This window comes from Pseudopipra pipra, unplaced genomic scaffold, assembly GCF_036250125.1.
Source record: "Pseudopipra pipra isolate bDixPip1 unplaced genomic scaffold, bDixPip1.hap1 HAP1_SCAFFOLD_54, whole genome shotgun sequence".
Lineage (NCBI taxonomy): Eukaryota > Metazoa > Chordata > Aves > Passeriformes > Pipridae > Pseudopipra > Pseudopipra pipra.
In genome coordinates this window covers 155,384-173,563 of record NW_026991024.1, presented here as the reverse complement: position 1 = coordinate 173,563, position 18,180 = coordinate 155,384, and the positions used below count along the sequence as shown (strand labels likewise).

The following is an 18,180-nucleotide window of genomic DNA, read 5'->3' as shown; positions in this document are numbered from 1 at the left end:
CCTGCCACCTTTTTTCTGAGAGGAAACTTGGTCCATGTTCATTTTGGGAGTCAGACTGGCAATTTCACTGCAAGGCTCCTGCAAATGAATGACAGCCCTTTTCCCCAGGAAAGACAGATTGTAGCCTTAAAATCTTAGGGGCAGTTGGTGGGCCAGGCTGGACACTCCATGGGCAGCAAAGCTCTCTGTGGTGGCACCTTTGGTCCAAGAGGAATACTCATTCATTTTCAATCTCAGGACTCAGACTAGAATTTTCAGAGCAGGAAAACCAGGAAAAAAACAGGGAAAGAATTCCCAGGAAGGAAATCCCTTACCCTCACGGTCTCAGGTGCAGGTGGTACAACACTCCATGGGTGGCAACAGCTTTCTGTAGTAGCACCTTTTGTCTGGGAGGAATCTTTGCTGGCATTCAGTAGAGGGAGTCAGACTTCCACTTTCAGGGGAGGGCTCTGAAAAGCAAAAACCAGCCCTTTCCTGCTGGAGAGAAAGCCTGAAAACTTTGGGATTCAGGTGCAGTTGATGGACCAGCCTGGGCACTCCATGGGCAACAAGATGCCTGTGTGGTGGCACCTTTTGCCTGGGAGAAATCTTCATCCCTTTCGAATTTTGGCGAGTCGGTCCAGCTATCTTGGCACTGGGCTCCTGCAAGCAAATTACAGACCATTTCCCCATGAAAAGCAACATATAGCCTCAGACTCTCAGGTGTACTACATGAGACACCCAGGGCACTCCATGGGAAGCCAGAGATGTCTGTCCTGGCATCTTCTGTCTCAAGTTATGTTCACCTGTGTTCACTTTTGAGAGTTGCACCATCATTATCACCACAAGTCTCTGGAAATCAAACAATAGCCCTTTCCCCCAGGTAATAAAGCCCTTAATCTCAGGGCTGCACATGCAGGTGCTGTGGCACTCCCTGTGCAGGAAGATCTTTCTGTCCTGTCACCATTTGTTTGGGAGGAATCCTCGTCTGAGTTCATTTTGGGCAGTCAAACCATCTTTCTCAGTTCAGGACACCTGTAAATGAACAAGAGCCTGTTTCCCCAGGAAAGAACGCCCTTACCCTCAGGGCCTTAGGTGTAGCTGCTATGAAACTCCATGGGCAACAAGAGCTCTCTGTCCTGGAACCTTTTGTCTGGGAGGAATCTTCATCTGTATTCAGTTTTGGGACTGGCAATTTCGGTGCAAAGCTCTGAAAAACAAACAACAGCATTTTCCCCCAGGTAAGAAAGCCTGCAATCCTTGGCTGTTAGTTGCAGTTGGTGGGCCAGCCTGGGCACTCCATGGGCTGCAAGACCTTGCTGTGGAGGTACCTTTTTTCTGGAAGGACTCTTCGTCCACATTCAGTTTTGGGAGTCGGACTGGCAGTTTCAGCACAGGGCTGAAAATAGACAACAACAGCCCTTACCCCCAGAAAAGAAAGCCTGGAACCTTTGGCTTTCAGGTGCAGTTGGTGGGCCAGCCTGGCCATTCCACAGGCAGCAAGAGGTTTCTGTCCTGGCACCTTTTGTCTGGGAGGAATCTTCTTCCTTATGCAATTTTGGGAGTAAGACTGACAGTTTCAGCACAGGATTAAAAAACACGATCAACAGCCCTTATTCCCAGGAAAGAAAGCCTGGAACCTTTGGCCGTTAGGTGCATTTGGTGGGCCAGTCTGGGCACTCCGTGGGCAGCAACAGCTCTCTGTCCTGGAACCTTTTGTCTTGCAGGAATCTTGGTCTGTATGGAACATTGGGAGTCGGACTGGCAGTTTCAGCGCAGGATTCCTAAAAATAAACAACAGCCCTTTTCCACAGCAAAGCAAGCACTGACCCTTTTAATTTCAGGTGCAGGTGGTGGGCCAGCCTGGGCACTCCTTAAGCAGCAAGAGCTTTCTGCTGTGGTACCTTTGGTCTGGGAGGCATCCTCGTCCGTATTCAATTTTCGGAGTCAAACTGGCAGTTTGAGCTCAGGGCTGAAAAAAGCAAACAACAGCCCTTATCCCCATGCAAGAAAGCATAGAACCTTTGGCTTTCAGGCGCAGTTCGTGGGCCAGGCAGGGCACTCCGTGGGCAGCAAAGGCTTTCTGTCCTAGCACCTCTTGTCTGGGAGGAATCTTTGTCCATATGGAATACGGGGAGTCGGACTGCCAGTTTCAGCGCAGGATTCCTAAAAACGAACAACAGCCCTTTTCCACAGGAAAGCAAGCACTGACCCTTTTAATTTCAGGTGCAGGTGGTGGGCCAGCCTGGGCACTTGGTGGGCAGCAAGAGCTTTGTGTGGTGGCACTGTTTGTCTGGGAGGAATCTTCATCCGTATTCAATTTTGGGAGCTGGACTGCCCATTTTGGCTCTAAGATTCCTGCAAGGTAACATCAACCCTTTTCCCCTGGAAGGAAAGCCCTTACCTTCTTGGTTTCAAGTGCAGTTAGTGGGCCAGCCTGGCCACTCTTTCAGCAGCAAGAGCTTTGTGTGGTGGCACCGTTTCTCTGGGAGGTATCTTTGTCCGTATTCAATTTTGGGACCGGGACTGGCAGTTTCAGGACAAGACTCCTGCAAGCGAACAACAGCCCTTTCTCCCAAGAAATAAAGGGCTTACCCTCAGGGTCTCCTGTGCAGTTGGAGGGGCAGCCTTGGCACTCCACGGGCAGCAAGAGCTCTCTGCCCTGGCACCTTTTGTCTGGGAGGAATCTTGGTCCATATGGATTTTTGGGAGTCGGACTGGCAGTTTCAGGGCAGCATTCCTGAAAATGATCCACACCCTCTTCCACAGCAAAGGACACACTGACTGTTGTAGTTTCAGGAGCACTTGGTGGGCCAGCCCGGGCACTCCTTAAGCAGCAAGAGCTTTCTGGTGTGCTACATTTGATGTCCTTGTTCATATTCAATTTTGGGAGTTGGACTGCCCATTTCAGCTCTAGGATTCCTGCAAGGTAACATCAACCCTTTTCCCCAGGAAAGAAAGCCCTTACCTTTTTGGTTTCAGGTGCAGTTGGTGGGCCAGCCTGGGCACTCGGTGGGCAGCAAGAGCTCTCTGTGCTGGCAGCTTTGGTCTGGGAGGAATCCTCGTCTGTATTCAATTCTGGGTCTTGGACTGGCAATTTCACTGCAGGACTTCTGCAAGCGAACAACAGCCCTTTCTCCCAGGCAAGAAAGTGCTTACCCTCAGGGTCTCAGGTGCAGTTGGTGGGCTAGCCTAGGCACTCCATGGGCAACAAGAGCTCTCTGTCCTGGAACCTTTTGTCTGGGAGGAATCTTCATCTGTATTCAGTTTTGGGACTGGCAATTTCGGTGCAAAGCTCTGAAAAACAAACAACAGCATTTTCCCCCAGGTAAGAAAGCCTGCAATCCTTGGCTGTTAGTTGCAGTTGGTGGGCCAGCCTGGGCACTCCATGGGCTGCAAGACCTTGCTGTGGAGGTACCTTTTTTCTGGAAGGACTCTTCGTCCGCATTCAGTTTTGGGAGTCGGACTGGCAGTTTCAGCACAGGGCTGAAAACAGACAACAACAGCCCTTACCCCCAGAAAAGAAAGCCTGGAACCTTTGGCTTTCAGGTGCAGTTGGTGGGCCAGCCTGGCCATTCCACGGGCAGCAAGAGGTTTCTGTCCTGGCACCTTTTGTCTGGGAGGAATCTTCATCCTTATGCAGTTTTGGGAGTAAGACTGACAGTTTCAGCACAGGATTAAAAAACACGATCAACAGCCCTTATTCCCAGGAAAGAAAGCCTGGAACCTTTGGCCGTTAGGTGCATTTGGTGGGCCAGTCTGGGCACTCTGTGGGCAGCAACAGCTCTCTGTCCTGGAACCTTTTGTCTTGCAGGAATCTTGGTCTGTATGGAATATTGGGAGTCGGACTGGCAGTTTCAGCGCAGGATTCCTAAAAATAAACAACAGCCCTTTTCCACAGCAAAGCAAGCACTGACCCTTTTAATTTCAGGTGCAGGTGGTGGGCCAGCCTGGGCACTCCTTAAGCAGCAAGAGCTTTCTGCTGTGGTACCTTTGGTCTGGGAGGCATCCTCGTCCGTATTCAATTTTCGGAGTCAAACTGGCAGTTTGAGCTCAGGGCTGAAAAAAGCAAACAATAGCCCTTATCCCCATGCAAGAAAGCATAGAACCTTTGGCTTTCAGGCGCAGTTCGTGGGCCAGGCAGGGCACTCCGTGGGCAGCAAAGGCTTTCTGTCCTAGCACCTCTTGTCTGGGAGGAATCTTTGTCCATATGGAATACGGGGAGTCGGACTGCCAGTTTCAGCGCAGGATTCCTAAAAACGAACAACAGCCCTTTTCCACAGGAAAGCAAGCACTGACCCTTTTAATTTCAGGTGCAGGTGGTGGGCCAGCCTGGGCACTTGGTGGGCAGCAAGAGCTTTGTGTGGTGGCACTGTTTGTCTGGGAGGAATCTTCATCCGTATTCAATTTTGGGAGCTGGACTGCCCATTTTGGCTCTAAGATTCCTGCAAGGTAACATCAACCCTTTTCCCCTGGAAGGAAAGCCCTTACCTTCTTGGTTTCAGGTGCAGTTGGTGGGCCAGCCTGGCCACTCTTTCAGCAGCAAGAGCTTTGTGTGGTGGCACCGTTTCTCTGGGAGGTATCTTTGTCCGTATTCAATTTTGGGACCGGGACTGGCAATTTCAGGACAAGACTCCTGCAAGCGAACAACAGCCCTTTCTCCCAAGAAATAAAGGGCTTACCCTCAGGGTCTCCTGTGCAGTTGGAGGGGCAGCCTTGGCACTCCACGGGCAGCAAGAGCTCTCTGCCCTGGCACCTTTTGTCTGGGAGGAATCTTGGTCCATATGGATTTTTGGGAGTCGGACCTGCAGTTTCAGGGCAGCATTCCTGAAAATGATCCACACCCTTTTCCACAGCAAAGGACACACTGACTGTTGTAGTTTCAGGAGCAGGTGGTGGGCCAGCCTGGGCACTCCTTAAGCAGCAAGAGCTTTCTGGTGTGGTGCCTTTTGTCTGGGAGGAATCCTCATCCGTATGCAATTTTGGGAGCAGGACTGCCCATTTCGGCTCGAGGATTCATGCATCAACTCTTTTCCCCTGGAAGGAAAGCCCTTACCTTCTTGGTTTCAGGTGCAGTTGGTGGGCCAGCCTGGGCACTCGGTGGGCAGCAAGAGCTTTGTGTGGTGGCACCGTCTGTCTGGGAGGAATCTTTGTCCATATGGAATTTTGAGACTGGGACTGGCAATTTCAGGGCACAATTCCTGCAAGTGAACAACAGCCCTTTCTCCTAGTAAACAAAGCGCTTACTCTTCGGGTCTCAGGTGCATTTGGTGGGCCAGCCTGGCCACTCTTTCAGCAGCAAGAGCTTTCTGTGGTGGCACCTTTTGTCTGGGAGGAATCTTGGTCCATATGGATTTTTGGGAGTCGGACTGGCAGTTTCAGGGCAGCATTCCTGAAAATGATCCACACCCTCTTCCACAGCAAAGGACACACTGACTGTTGTAGTTTCAGGAGCACTTGGTGGGCCAGCCCGGGCACTCCTAAAGCAGCAAGAGCTTTCTGGTGTGCTACATTTGATGTCCTTGTTCATATTCAATTTTGGGAGTTGGACTGCCCATTTCAGCTCTAGGATTCCTGCAAGGTAACATCAACCCTTTTCCCCAGGAAAGAAAGCCCTTACCTTTTTGGTTTCAGGTGCAGTTGGTGGGCCAGCCTGGCCACTCGGTGGGCAGCAAGAGCTCTCTGTGCTGGCAGCTTTGGTCTGGGAGGAATCCTCGTCTGTATTCAATTCTGGGTCTTGGACTGGCAATTTCACTGCAGGACTTCTGCAAGCGAACAACAGCCCTTTCTCCCAGGCAAGAAAGTGCTTACCCTCAGGGTCTCAGGTGCAGTTGGTGGGCTAGCCTAGGCACTCCATGGGCAGCAACATCTCTCTGTCCTGGCACCTTTTGTCTGGGAGGAATCTTCATCTGGATGCAATTTTGGGAGTCGGACTGCCAGTTCCAGCACAGGATTCCTAAAAATGAACAACACTCCTTTTCCACAGCAAAGAAAGCACCGGCCCTTTTAATTTCAGGAGCAGGTGGTGGGCCAGCCTGGGCACTCCTTAAGCAGCAAGAGCTTTCTGGTGTGGTAGCTTTTGTCTGGGAGGTATCTTTGTCCATATTCAATTTTGGGAGAGTCTAGATGTTTCCTGTTTGATCTCTATGACTATGGAAGTCTCAGCTGTCAGTTCCAGCTTTTTAGTTTTGGGGGTTTTTTCTCTTTTTTTCACTGATGCCTGCAATTGTTCTCTGGGTGGTTTTGTTTCTTTGTTTTTGCAAGAAATTTTTGGCTAAAGGTGTTCACAATTCTTTATGAAAAGTCAAGAGAAAAAATTATAGCCCCTAAGTTGCAGAATTAATGGTTAAATTACATTACTTCTCATTAATAATCATTCACAGAAACAAATGAACACGAGACAAGCTTCAAAGCGCATGGATGCAACTTGTATCTGCCCCGCAAACTCCTGCTCTCCTGACTGAACATTCCTGACTACTCTTACTGAGAACACTGCAGAACCCTTGCCTCAATCAGCTTAGCATTTCAGCATGCTAATGATGCATGGTAAGGAACCTGTTCCACTGATTTCTGAGTCTACATGTTGGGTAGAGCAGTTCAAGGCTACATCACACTTCTGACCATGTGCTTTTGTACAGAGGAGGACATGGACCAATACTATGGAAAGTTGTGCCCTTCCCCTTCTCCCCCGCTGACAATAACCACACAAGGCACTAGCTAAGGCTCAAAGGGGGCTTGTCCCAGTCCAAGTGACTCAGTGAAAGGTGAGCTGGGGAAAAAAAACAGCAAAAGCCCCAGCCAGCAGGGCATTCTCTTGCTTCCAAGGCAGGACCAATTATCTCTCTACGGAAAGGGAAAGAGGCAAGGGTTCATCAAGCAATGCACAACTTAGCAAGTGAGTTTAACAAATACCATCAGGTTTTGAGCACAGAGGAAATAAAACTCACTGTTTTTAATAGCAAAATATCTGTGGAAATTACTGGCTTGGTACAGCAGTGAGCTTCCTACAGCCTCTCATACTTACAGATTTATCAGAAGCAGCAGTTTCAGGTGCCTTCCTTTGGAGACCAGCCCCAAAGCAGAAACTCCTTTTGACTGCTCCTCAGAGAGCCTACTGGAACTCTGGGTTCTCAGCAAAGTGACCCCCTCCCCTGCGTCCTGGCTCCCCTGCCCAAGCACCTCCAGTGCTTATATTCCACCTCACTCCGTTTTGCATATTCATCTCAGTAAAAGACACCTCTGCGCTCTTCCTCCCGTCCGAGCTGCATCTTCCCTGCACCCCCACGCTCCCCCACCTGGTCACATGCACTACTCCCCTCTCCTGCACTGCCTCTTGGCACAGGGCTCATCTCCTGGCACCTTCCTTGAGCGATGATCCATCTCCAGACACACCCAGGGGCTTCCTGCAGCTGCTGCAAGACGCTCTCACCATCACTGCTTCAGAGACTCCCTGCAATGGGCTGCTCCCCTGCAAAAGCTCCTGACATGAAGTGCTCCGAGCTGATCCCCCAGCAGGGCCTCCCCCTCCTCATCCTCACTGGCCACACCTGGGGCTGCCCCGCAGGGGAGGGGAGGGCACGTGGAGCCACAGGTGAGGGGGAGGGACGAGCCTGAGGGGGCGGAGCCAGGCACCTCCTCTGGGGCCAACTGCAGTACTCCGTGTTCAGCAGCAGGTGGCAGCAGTGGTTTAAATCCCAAATTGGCCCAAAATTTGACCCAAAAAATGCAAAAAAATCCACCAAAACTGATCCAAAATGACACAAAATCACTCCCCAAAAATGACCAGAAACTCAAACAAATCTCCCCAAAAAATGACCAGAAACTGACCCAAATCTCCCCAAAAAATGACCCAGAACTCACCCAATGTCAAGGTTTGAGATAGTCCCAAAATCCAATCCCCTAGTCTAAGCCCCCTCCCACATCTCAACCTAATGTGAGATGGGTTTTTTCCAGACAAAACACACCAGACTCAAAGTGGGGGAAAGGGAATATATTACAATGACTGCACAAATAAATACCATATCACATTATACACACAATCACAGCTATCTCTACCATGGCATATAGTATTTACAATGGACCAGATCTCTTCTCTCCTCCAAATAAAAGTCCAGGAGGGAAAGAAGGACAGATCCCTTCCAGTCCTTAAGCAGCAGCTCCTCTTCTGTCCTCCATGCAGCAGTAACTGGGTTGCTGTAGCTTGATCTCTGTTCAACATACACAAGGGGGTCTCCAAGCCCCTCGGCTCTCCTTCGGTCCAAGCGAAGGCCTCACCTGTGGGCTGCCAGCAGGGACCAGACTCGCATCACCACAGGCATATCACGAAATGCAGGGGCATCTTCGTGAAAGTCCTTTCCTCAGGGGATTCACCCCTGAGTCAGAACATCTTGGGCAGCATCCAGTTGCAAGCCTTTGCCTCAAGAGTTCTGCCAGAGCTCCTGTGCTCTGCCTCAGGCTGCCAGGCTTGTCAGCAGCACCGAGGGGGGCCAAGGTCAACCCCCCCCATTCCATCTGGCATCCCGGTCCAGCTCCAGGACGCTCTGAGCTTCTCAGCTCAGAGCTCACCCTTCTCAGCTCACCCTTCCTCTCTCTCTGGTTCTGCATGTCTAAAACTCTTCTCCTAAATAGGAGTCCATGTCCTCCTTTCCAGAGGTCTCAAAGGAGCGCAGGAGCGCCCATTGGGCAGAACTTCAAAACTTCCAGGGGTTCCACCCCTTGGGGTCTACCACTTTTCTTAGCCTCTGGGGGAAAACAAAGTCCAAACCACTACAACCAAATCTCCCAAAAAAATGACCCGAAACTGACCAAAATCTCCACAAAAAATGAACGGAGATTCACACAAATCTCTCCAAAAAACGACCGAAAACTCACCCAAGTCTCCCAAAAAACTGACCATATACTGACCCAAAATTACCCCAAACAATGACCCAGAACTCACCCAAATCTCCCCAAAAAAATCACCCAAAAGTCAGCCAAATCTCCCCAAAAAATGACCAGAAACTGACCCAAATCTCCCCCAAAAATGACCAGAAACTGACCCAAATCTCCCCCAAACATGACCAGAAACTCACAAAAAATAACCCCAAGAAATGACCAGAAAATCACCCCAATCACCCCAAAAATGCCCCAAACTTTATTTCTTTTATTAGGAACAAATCCCTCCCTTTGCTCCCCTCTGGCCCCACACGGCCCCAGTTCAGCTCTCAGGGAGTTCTGGTTCTGGGCAGCGACTCCTCTGCCTCTGCTGGGGCGGCAGCAGCTCCTCTCAAGGGCATTAGAGGGACCCCAGAGCCCCTATAGAGACCCCAGACCCATTATAGGGACCCCAGAGCCCCTACAGAGACCCCTGACCCATTATAGGGACCCCAGAGCCCCTACAGAGACCCCTGACCCATTATAGGGACCCCAGAGCCCTCCAGAGCCCCTTGCTGGGTCCCAGCAGCTCTTCTCCCCCCCAAACCCACCTTTCTGGCTGCAGCTGCTTTTCTTCTCTGGCTCCCCTTCCTTCCCCAGGGAGGTTTTCCTTGTTCTTGGGCCAGGCTCCAGCTGCAGCTCAAGGGCAAAGCTGCAGCTACAATTCCCCTTTGGGTTTTCTCCCAAAAAACAGAGGCTTGGGCCAAACTCTGCCCAGGCACTCACTGAACACGAGACATCCAACAGGGCACACAGAATAAAATGCATCAAACTCTAAATCATGTTCCAATGACTGTCCACCCCAGTCTAGCACTGACATTAAAAACATCCAACCAATCAGAAAGACCTCCAACCATCCCTTAGATAGAGAAAAGCACACAAGGAACAAATGCAAAAAGAACAATTCCAAACAATGCTCAATTAAATAACCATGGACTGATATAAAACATGTTTAATGAACTTAAACCACTTCACTTCTTCCCATTGTTCTCTATCAGAAATTAACCTTATTTAAGTTCTCCTTTTAACACTTCATTAAAACTGACTGAGAAGCATTCGGTTTGAACCAAACTCCATAACTTGATGACTTCAGGGTCTGTGCTCCTCGACTTTTGCTGAAGGTGTTTGGAACCCAGGCTTTGTTCTGGAGAGCTTTTCCCCAACCTAAAAACCCTTCTGCAGATGGGACTCCCTTCCCTCAGGGTTCGGTGTCCTCTGGTTTTCCTGAAGGCTGGGGGGGATCTGGGAGCCAAATCCCAAGGGCTCCAGCCCAACTCTGCACACACACACACACACATTTCCAGCTGCTCACATCTCCCGGGGCCACCACCACTCAGCACATTTGCACCCAAACACCCCTCTGAGCTCATGGCACTGGGTTTGAGGGACTAAGGAATGATCAGCCTGCTGGTTTGCCCTCAGAGGATTAAGATCCAATGATGCATTTCTATTTTCATGACAATATCACCTGTAAAACACAAACATATTTCTGCTTCATGTGCAATTTAAAATTCAAAGACATAGAAACATTCCTCTAGTTCAAAGGGAAATATAAACTCCTATTTCTAAAGCCAAACACACATTTCCCCATGCTAATGGGGTTGGGACTTCAAAGAGAACCTGGCAGTAGTCCCTGCAAAAAACTTCAAGAACTGTCAAAACACAAACCCTCTCCTTCTCCCCCCCGTTTGTGCTGCAGCTCCAACCAATTTGGGCTATTTAGGTAAACAACTGCCCAAACCAGTTGGTAAGGTTATCTCCTGAACTTGGCTTTCCTCACTCCCCCCTTTGTTTTAGTAGTTTATTCACAGGAAAATCATCTCTTTCTAAATGTGTAACATTCCAAATTTCACTTGAAACAACTGTAAGAATGTCTTCAAAACACAGCTGGCACTTCAAAGGTGTATACAATTTAAGACAAATGGCAAATAAAATAAGTACTGAGTGATACCAAAACCACACTGAGCTTAGGATGTGCTTAAAAACCAGAGTCCACTTCCAAGTGAAGCTTTCCTTGCTCAAGGAGATGCAGCCAAGGCCATCTTTGCAATCTAATCCTGGAAACTACTCCAGGTTGTCATTTCAGGGGGTTCTCTCAGGTCCTGCACTAATCAATCCCCTTGGCCATTGGTTTCTTGGCAGGTTCTGGCACTCACCTTCTACAAGCAAACCAGGAGGAGCAAATTCAGCTGTTCCTGCAACCAATCCAAGCTGCCATTCTGATTTTAAAGGATACTGGCTTGGCCTTACCAGGAGAGATCCCACATCAGGGGTAATACCTACAGGTTCTGCCCTCTTCCACTCTCCTGCAGTTCCACTGGCCACAGGAACAACTGCAGCTGCCACTTCAGTCGGGGCCTTGCTGCTGACAGGAGTTATTCCCTGCACAACAAGAGCTGCTGCTTGGACACATTGAGTTTCAGCAATTACAGTGTCAATAGCCCCAGTTTTCCATTTCATTTCTGCCTCAACTTTTCCAGTCCCTCTCTTCCTAGCAGAGGTTTGGCTGACTTTGGCAAACAGACAAACTGAGCAATCACCCAATGTTTTCCCAGTTTGATCCCTGTCACACCAATCACCTTAACACTGCCAGTCCTTAATTCTCCCTCTCTTGGGTTAAGGACTGAGCAAGTTGGACCTGTGTCTGACCAGGACAGGTGCAAACCAAATGCTGGGGACTGGAACACACACCTGGCACTCCTGCAGCTCTCACAGTCACATTCCAGAGAAAACAGCCAATTGGACCCTCACTGCTCATTTCTGAATCCCAATCCCACACTGCTTTGGCACTTGGAGCACCACTTTTATCACCCAATTCCAGCCCATTAGAGAGCTCCATGTCTAGCAGGGACAGGGACCCCTGGGATACTCTCAGCAATGCCTGAATCCATGGCAGGGACCTTGCTTTGAGCTCCCCAGGGCCGGGCACCCCGAGGATCTCCCCGAATAATCCTTTCGGTGCGCGCTGGAGTCCTCGGGGTGCCCCAACCCGGGGGGCACCAACAGCACTGTCCCTCCAGGGGGCCAATTTGGTCCCAAGGCTTCAATGGACAGCCCAAAAGGCATTTCCAGAGGCCTTCTTTGGAACCCACCAACGGGTACGGGGAGGAAGCCACAAGAAGGCCTCATTTCTAAAGGCAGGGGGATCTTGCCTGTGTCCCAGACTGGTCTGGGGATCTGAGGCCCTTCCCGAGAAAATCTCGGTGCCGGCGTGAAGGGCCAGAGATCCCTTGGAGCCACGGGAGAGCAGGCACAGAGTCCCTCCTGGAGGGGCAATTTTCCTGCCTGAAATCAGCTCTTCAAAGAAGCCTCTAAGACTCAGCTGGTGAGTTTTAGAAGCCAGGCATTCCCTGCTTACAACACCCTGCCATGATCCCAGCCCTCCGGGTGCCCTGGCAATCAGATCCCAAAGGGCACACACAGGTGTCTCCAATGCAGCTGATATGGCAGCATTTCAGCAGGGTTCATTTTGCTTCCCTGCATTCCTGTTCCACATTCAGGACAATCCCAACACTTATCACCATACACACCTACCCTTAGAAGGTTTCCAAGGAGCTTCACCGAGGGCCTTCCCAGGTCTGCTCTGTCTGGAGCCCTCCAAGTCCTCAGTGCCTGCCTGAGGAACCTCAACACAACTCACCTGCTTACACAGCAACTTGGTGCTGCTTGGCTCATGCCTCACTTGCCTTCTTCCTTCTTTCTTCACCTCCCTTGCTTGGTCCCTTTCAATCCCTTGGCTCAGCTCTGTGGAGTTTTCAGGCTACATCCCACTGCAAAAAGGATTAGCCCTTGTTACATCTCAACACTCAGATATCATTCCCCCTTTTTTCTTGACACTGGGCCATCAGGCCAGGGTCTCATTATTTAAAGCACAGTTTGACTCCTCAGTGACAACACCTGACAGCCCTGAATCCTAACACAGGCTGAGACACAAACACGGATGGGAACTCTGAAGGATCCACTTTATTCTGCTCACCAGTCAAAAGGAGCTTTCTGAACTCAAGGGCCTTGTTCTGCAACTTTACCTGCTGTAAATGTGACCCACCAGACCTGCAAAGGCCCTTCCCACTTCCCCTGCAGGGCTGGCAGTGCCACCACTCGACACGGCCCCAGGGGCTGGGCAGGAACGGAGGGGCTGGGGCGTCCAATCCATCGGCCCAGGCGGCACCAGGAGTTCCTGCAGTTCCTGAGGGGAGAGCCTCAAGCCAACAAAGGATTAGGAACAGCATTTGAAACTTTAATATGTATATCACCTGGAAGATGGGGAGTTGGACAAGGCCTACTGGGGCAACAAGGACACACTCAAGGCTATCTATTAAAAGCATCTACCAGCACTCAAAAGCTATCACTGTCCTTCTTGCAGGGGGGCACTCAGGAAACTCTGTTTGCCAAGAGCCTCCAGGAGGATTTCCAGCTTTTGGGGCTCCCTTTTAACCATTTTTCCCATCCCTGTAGCTGGGACTGTCACCTGCCCTACAGGGGGAACAGCCCACAAAGTTCCCCATCAGGGATGCCATTAACTCAAAGTCCCTTCTAAGGGGGGTCACTGCACCCCTTGGCCTTTCTTTGCCCTCCCCACCAAAGATGCTTCCAACAGTTCTGACACATCTGGCAGACCCAGAGCTCTCCTCAGGGAATGCTTCACCTCCTTAAAGGCTACCATTACACCATCTAGCCAAGGCAGCAAATGCTTACAGGCTGTTTGAGAAGTTGCCATAACAGTCTTACCACACATGCAGAGGGAGCAATCCAGAGTCCAGCCCGTCCCACCATTCCCAGCAAGGCAGTTCAGGGGCTGGCTGGGGCTCAGGGAGGAGTCACGGGGCTTCTCTTCTTCCTGCCCGCTTGCCCCATTTTCTCCTGCAAAAGCAAAGGTTTCTTGGCTTTCCTTGCTCAAGGAGAGGCAGCCAAGGCCATCTTTGCCATCTAATACTGGAAACTACTCCAGGTTGTCATTTCAGGGGGTTCTCTCAGGCCCTGCACTAATCAATCCCCTTGGCCATTGGTTTCTTGGCAGGTTCTGGCACTCACCTTCTACAAGCAAACCAGGAGGAGCAAATTCAGCTGTTCCTGCAACCAATCCAAGCTGCCATTCTGATTTTAAAGGATACTGGCTTGGCCTTACCAGGAGAGATCCCACAGTAGGGGTAATACCTACAGGTTCTGCCCTCTTCCACTCTCCTGCAGTTCCACTGGCCACAGGAACAACTGCAGCTGCCACTTCAGTCGGGGCCTTGCTGCTGACAGGAGTTATTCCCTGCACAACAAGAGCTGCTGCTTGGACACATTGAGTTTCAGCAATTACAGTGTCAATAGCCCCAGTTTTCCATTTTATTTCTGCCTCAACTTTTCCAGTCCCTCTCTTCCTAGCAGAGGTTTGGCTGACTTTGGCAAACAGACAAACTGAGCAATCACCCAATGTTTTCCCAGTTTGATCCCTGTCACACCAATCACCTGAACACTGCCAGTCCTTAATTCTCCCTCTCTTGGGTTAAGGACTGAGCAAGTTGGACCTGTGTCTGACCAGGACAGGTGTAAACCAAATGCTGGGGACTGGAACACACACCTGGCACTCCTGCAGCTCTCACAGTCACATTCCAGAGAAAACAGCCAATTGGACCCTCACAGCTCATTTCTTAATCCCAATCCCACACTTCTTTGGCACTTGGAGCACCACTTTTATCACCCAATTCCAGCCCATTAGAGAGCTCCATGTCTAGCAGGGACAGGGACCCCTGGGATACTCTCAGCAATGCCTGAATCCATGGCAGGGACCTTGCTTTGAGCTCCCCAGGGCCGGGCACCCCGAGGATCTCCCCGAATAATCCTTTCGGTGCGCGCTGGAGTCCTCGGGGTGCCCCAACCCGGGGGGCACCAACAGCACTGTCCCTCCAGGGGGCCCAATTTGGTCCTAAACTGCAGCGGGATCTTGCCTGTGTCCCAGACTGGTCCGGGGATCTGAGGCCCTTCCCGAGAAAATCTCGGTGCCGGCGTGAAGGGCCAGAGATCCCTTGGAGCCACGGGAGAGCAGGCACAGAGTCCCTCCTGGGGGCCAATTCTGCTGCCTGAAACCAGCTCTTCAAAGAAGCCTCTAAGGCTCAGCTGGTGAGTTTAAGAAGCCAGGCATTCCTTGCTAACAACACCCTGCCATGATCCCAGCCCCACGGGGGTCCTGGCAATCAGATCCCAAAGGGCACACAGGTGTCTCCAATGCAGCTGATGGGAGGGGTCAGCATTACAGGAGGGTTCATTTTGCTTCCCTGCATTCCTGTTCCACATTCAGGACAATCCCAACACTCATCACCATACACACCTTCCCTTAGAAGGTCTCTGAGGGGCTTCACCAAGGGCCTTCCCAGGTCTGCTCTGTCTGGAGCCCTCCAAGTCCTCAGTGCCTGCCTGAGGAACCTCAACACAACTCACCTGCTTACACAGCAACTTGGTGCTGCTTGCCTGCTGCCTCACTTGCCTTCTTCCTTCACCTCCCTTGCTTGGTCCCTTTCAATCCCTTGGCTCAGCTCTGGGCAGTTTCCAGGCTCCATCCCACTGCAAAAAGGATTAGCTCTTGTTACATCTCAACACTCGTTCCCCCTTTTTTCTTGACACTGGGCCATCAGGCCAGGGTCTCATTATTTAAAGCACAGTTTGACTCCTCAGTGACAACACCTGACAGCCTTGAATCCTAACACAGCTGAGACACAAACACAGATGGGAACTCTGAAGGATCCACTTTGTCCTGCTCACCAATCAAAAGGAGCTTTCTGAACTCAAGGGCCTTGTCCTGCAACTTTACCTGCTATCAATGTGACCCACCAGACCTGGAAAGGCCCTTCCCACTTCCCCTGCAGGGCTGGCAGTGCCACCACTGGACACGGCCCCAGTGGCTGGGCAGGAACGGAGGGGCTGGGGCGTCCAATCCATCGGCCCAGGCGGCACCAGGAGTTCCTGCAGTTCCTGAGGGGAGAGCCTCAAGCCAACAAAGGGTTAGGAACAGCATTTGAAACTTTAATATGTATATCACCTGGAAGATGAGGAGTTGGACAAGGCCTACTGGGGCAACAAGAACACACTCAAGGCTGTCTATTCAAAGGATCTACTAGCACTCAAAGCTATTACTACCCTTCTGTCAGGGGGAACTCAGGAAACTCTGTTTGCCAAGAGCCTCCAGGAGGATTTCCAGCTTTTGGGGCTCCCTTTTAACCATTTTTCCCATCCCTGTAGCTGGGACTGTCACCTGCCCTACAGGGGGAACAGCCCACAAAGTTCCCCATCAGGGATGCCATTAACTCAAAGTCCCTTCTCAGGGGGGTCACTGCACCCCTTGTCCCTTCTTTGCCCTCCCCACCAAAGATGCTTCCAACAGTTCTCAGACATCTGGCAGACCCAGAGCTCTCCTCAGGGAATGCTTCACCTCCTTAAAGGCTACCATTACACCATCTAGCCAAGGCAGCAAATGCTTACAGGCTGTTTGAGAAGTTGCCATAACAGTCTTACCACACATGCAGAGGGAGCAATCCAGAGTCCAGCCCGTCCCACCATTCCCAGCAAGGCAGTTCAGGGGCTGGCTGGGGCTCAGGGAGGAGTCACGGGGCTTCTCTTCTTCCTTCCCCCTGTCCAGATTTTCTCCTGCAAAAGCAAAGGTTTCTTGGCTTTCCTTGCTCAAGGAGATGCAGCCAAGGCCATCTTTGCCATCTAATACTGGAAACTACTCCAGGTTGTCATTTCAGGGGGTTCTCTCAGGTCCTGCACTAATCAATCCCCTTGGCCATTGGTTTCTTGGCAGGTTCTGGCATTCACCTTCTACAAGCAAACCAGGAGGAGCAAATTCAGCTGTTCCTGCAACCAATCCAAGCTGCCATTCTGATTTTAAAGGATACTGGCTTGGCCTTACCAGGAGAGATCCCACAGTAGGGGTAATACCTACAGGTTCTGCCCTCTTCCACTCTCCTGCAGTTCCACTGGCCACAGGAACAACTGCAGCTGCCACTTCAGTCGGGGCCTTGCTGCTGACAGGAGTTATTCCCTGCACAACAAGAGCTGCTGCTTGGACACATTGAGTTTCAGCAATTACAGTGTCAATAGCCCCAGTTTTCCATTTTATTTCTGCCTCAACTTTTCCAGTCCCTCTCTTCCTAGCAGAGGTTTGGCTGACTTTGGCAAACAGACAAACTGAGGAATTACCCAATGTTTTCCCAGTTTGATCCCTGTCACACCAATCACCTGAACACTGCCAGTCCTTAATTCTCCCTCTCTTGGGTTAAGGACTGAGCAAGTTGGACCTGTGTCTGACCAGGACAGGTGTAAACCAAATGCTGGGGACTGGAACACACACCTGGCACTCCTGCAGCTCTCACAGTCACATTCCAGAGAAAACAGCCAATTGGACCCTCACAGCTCATTTCTTAATCCCAATCCCACACTTCTTTGGCACTTGGAGCACCACTTTTATCACCCAATTCCAGCCCATTAGAGAGCTCCATGTCTAGCAGGGACAGGGACCCCTGGGATACTCTCAGCAATGCCTGAATCCATGGCAGGGACCTTGCTTTGAGCTCCCCAGGGCCGGGCACCCCGAGGATCTCCCCGAATAATCCTTTCGGTGCGCGCTGGAGTCCTCGGGGTGCCCCAACCCGGGGGGCACCAACAGCACTGTCCCTCCAGGGGGCCCAATTTGGTCCTAAACTGCAGCGGGATCTTGCCTGTGTCCCAGACTGGTCCGGGGATCTGAGGCCCTTCCCGAGAAAATCTCGGTGCCGGCGTGAAGGGCCAGAGATCCCTTGGAGCCACGGGAGAGCAGGCACAGAGTCCCTCCTGGGGGCCAATTCTGCTGCCTGAAACCAGCTCTTCAAAGAAGCCTCTAAGGCTCAGCTGGTGAGTTTAAGAAGCCAGGCATTCCTTGCTAACAACACCCTGCCATGATCCCAGCCCCACGGGGGTCCTGGCAATCAGATCCCAAAGGGCACACAGGTGTCTCCAATGCAGCTGATGGGAGGGGTCAGCATTACAGGAGGGTTCATTTTGCTTCCCTGCATTCCTGTTCCACATTCAGGACAATCCCAACACTCATCACCATACACACCTTCCCTTAGAAGGTCTCTGAGGGGCTTCACCAAGGGCCTTCCCAGGTCTGCTCTGTCTGGAGCCCTCCAAGTCCTCAGTGCCTGCCTGAGGAACCTCAACACAACTCACCTGCTTACACAGCAACTTGGTGCTGCTTGCCTGCTGCCTCACTTGCCTTCTTCCTTCACCTCCCTTGCTTGGTCCCTTTCAATCCCTTGGCTCAGCTCT

At 51.2% G+C, this 18,180-nt stretch overlaps 1 long non-coding RNA gene across 1 annotated transcript in view; it reads right to left on the bottom strand.

The window, feature by feature from the left end:
• Window positions 1-12,940: 12,940 nt before the first annotated feature.
• LOC135408630 (uncharacterized) overlaps window positions 12,941-18,180 on the bottom strand; it is a 154,986-nt gene continuing 149,746 nt past the window's right edge. The window contains exons 17-18 of the long non-coding RNA XR_010427729.1: window positions 13,621-13,752; window positions 12,941-13,091 (exon numbers count right to left, since the gene is read on the bottom strand). This is a non-coding gene — a long non-coding RNA (uncharacterized LOC135408630). The remainder of the gene's footprint in view (window positions 13,092-13,620; window positions 13,753-18,180) is intronic.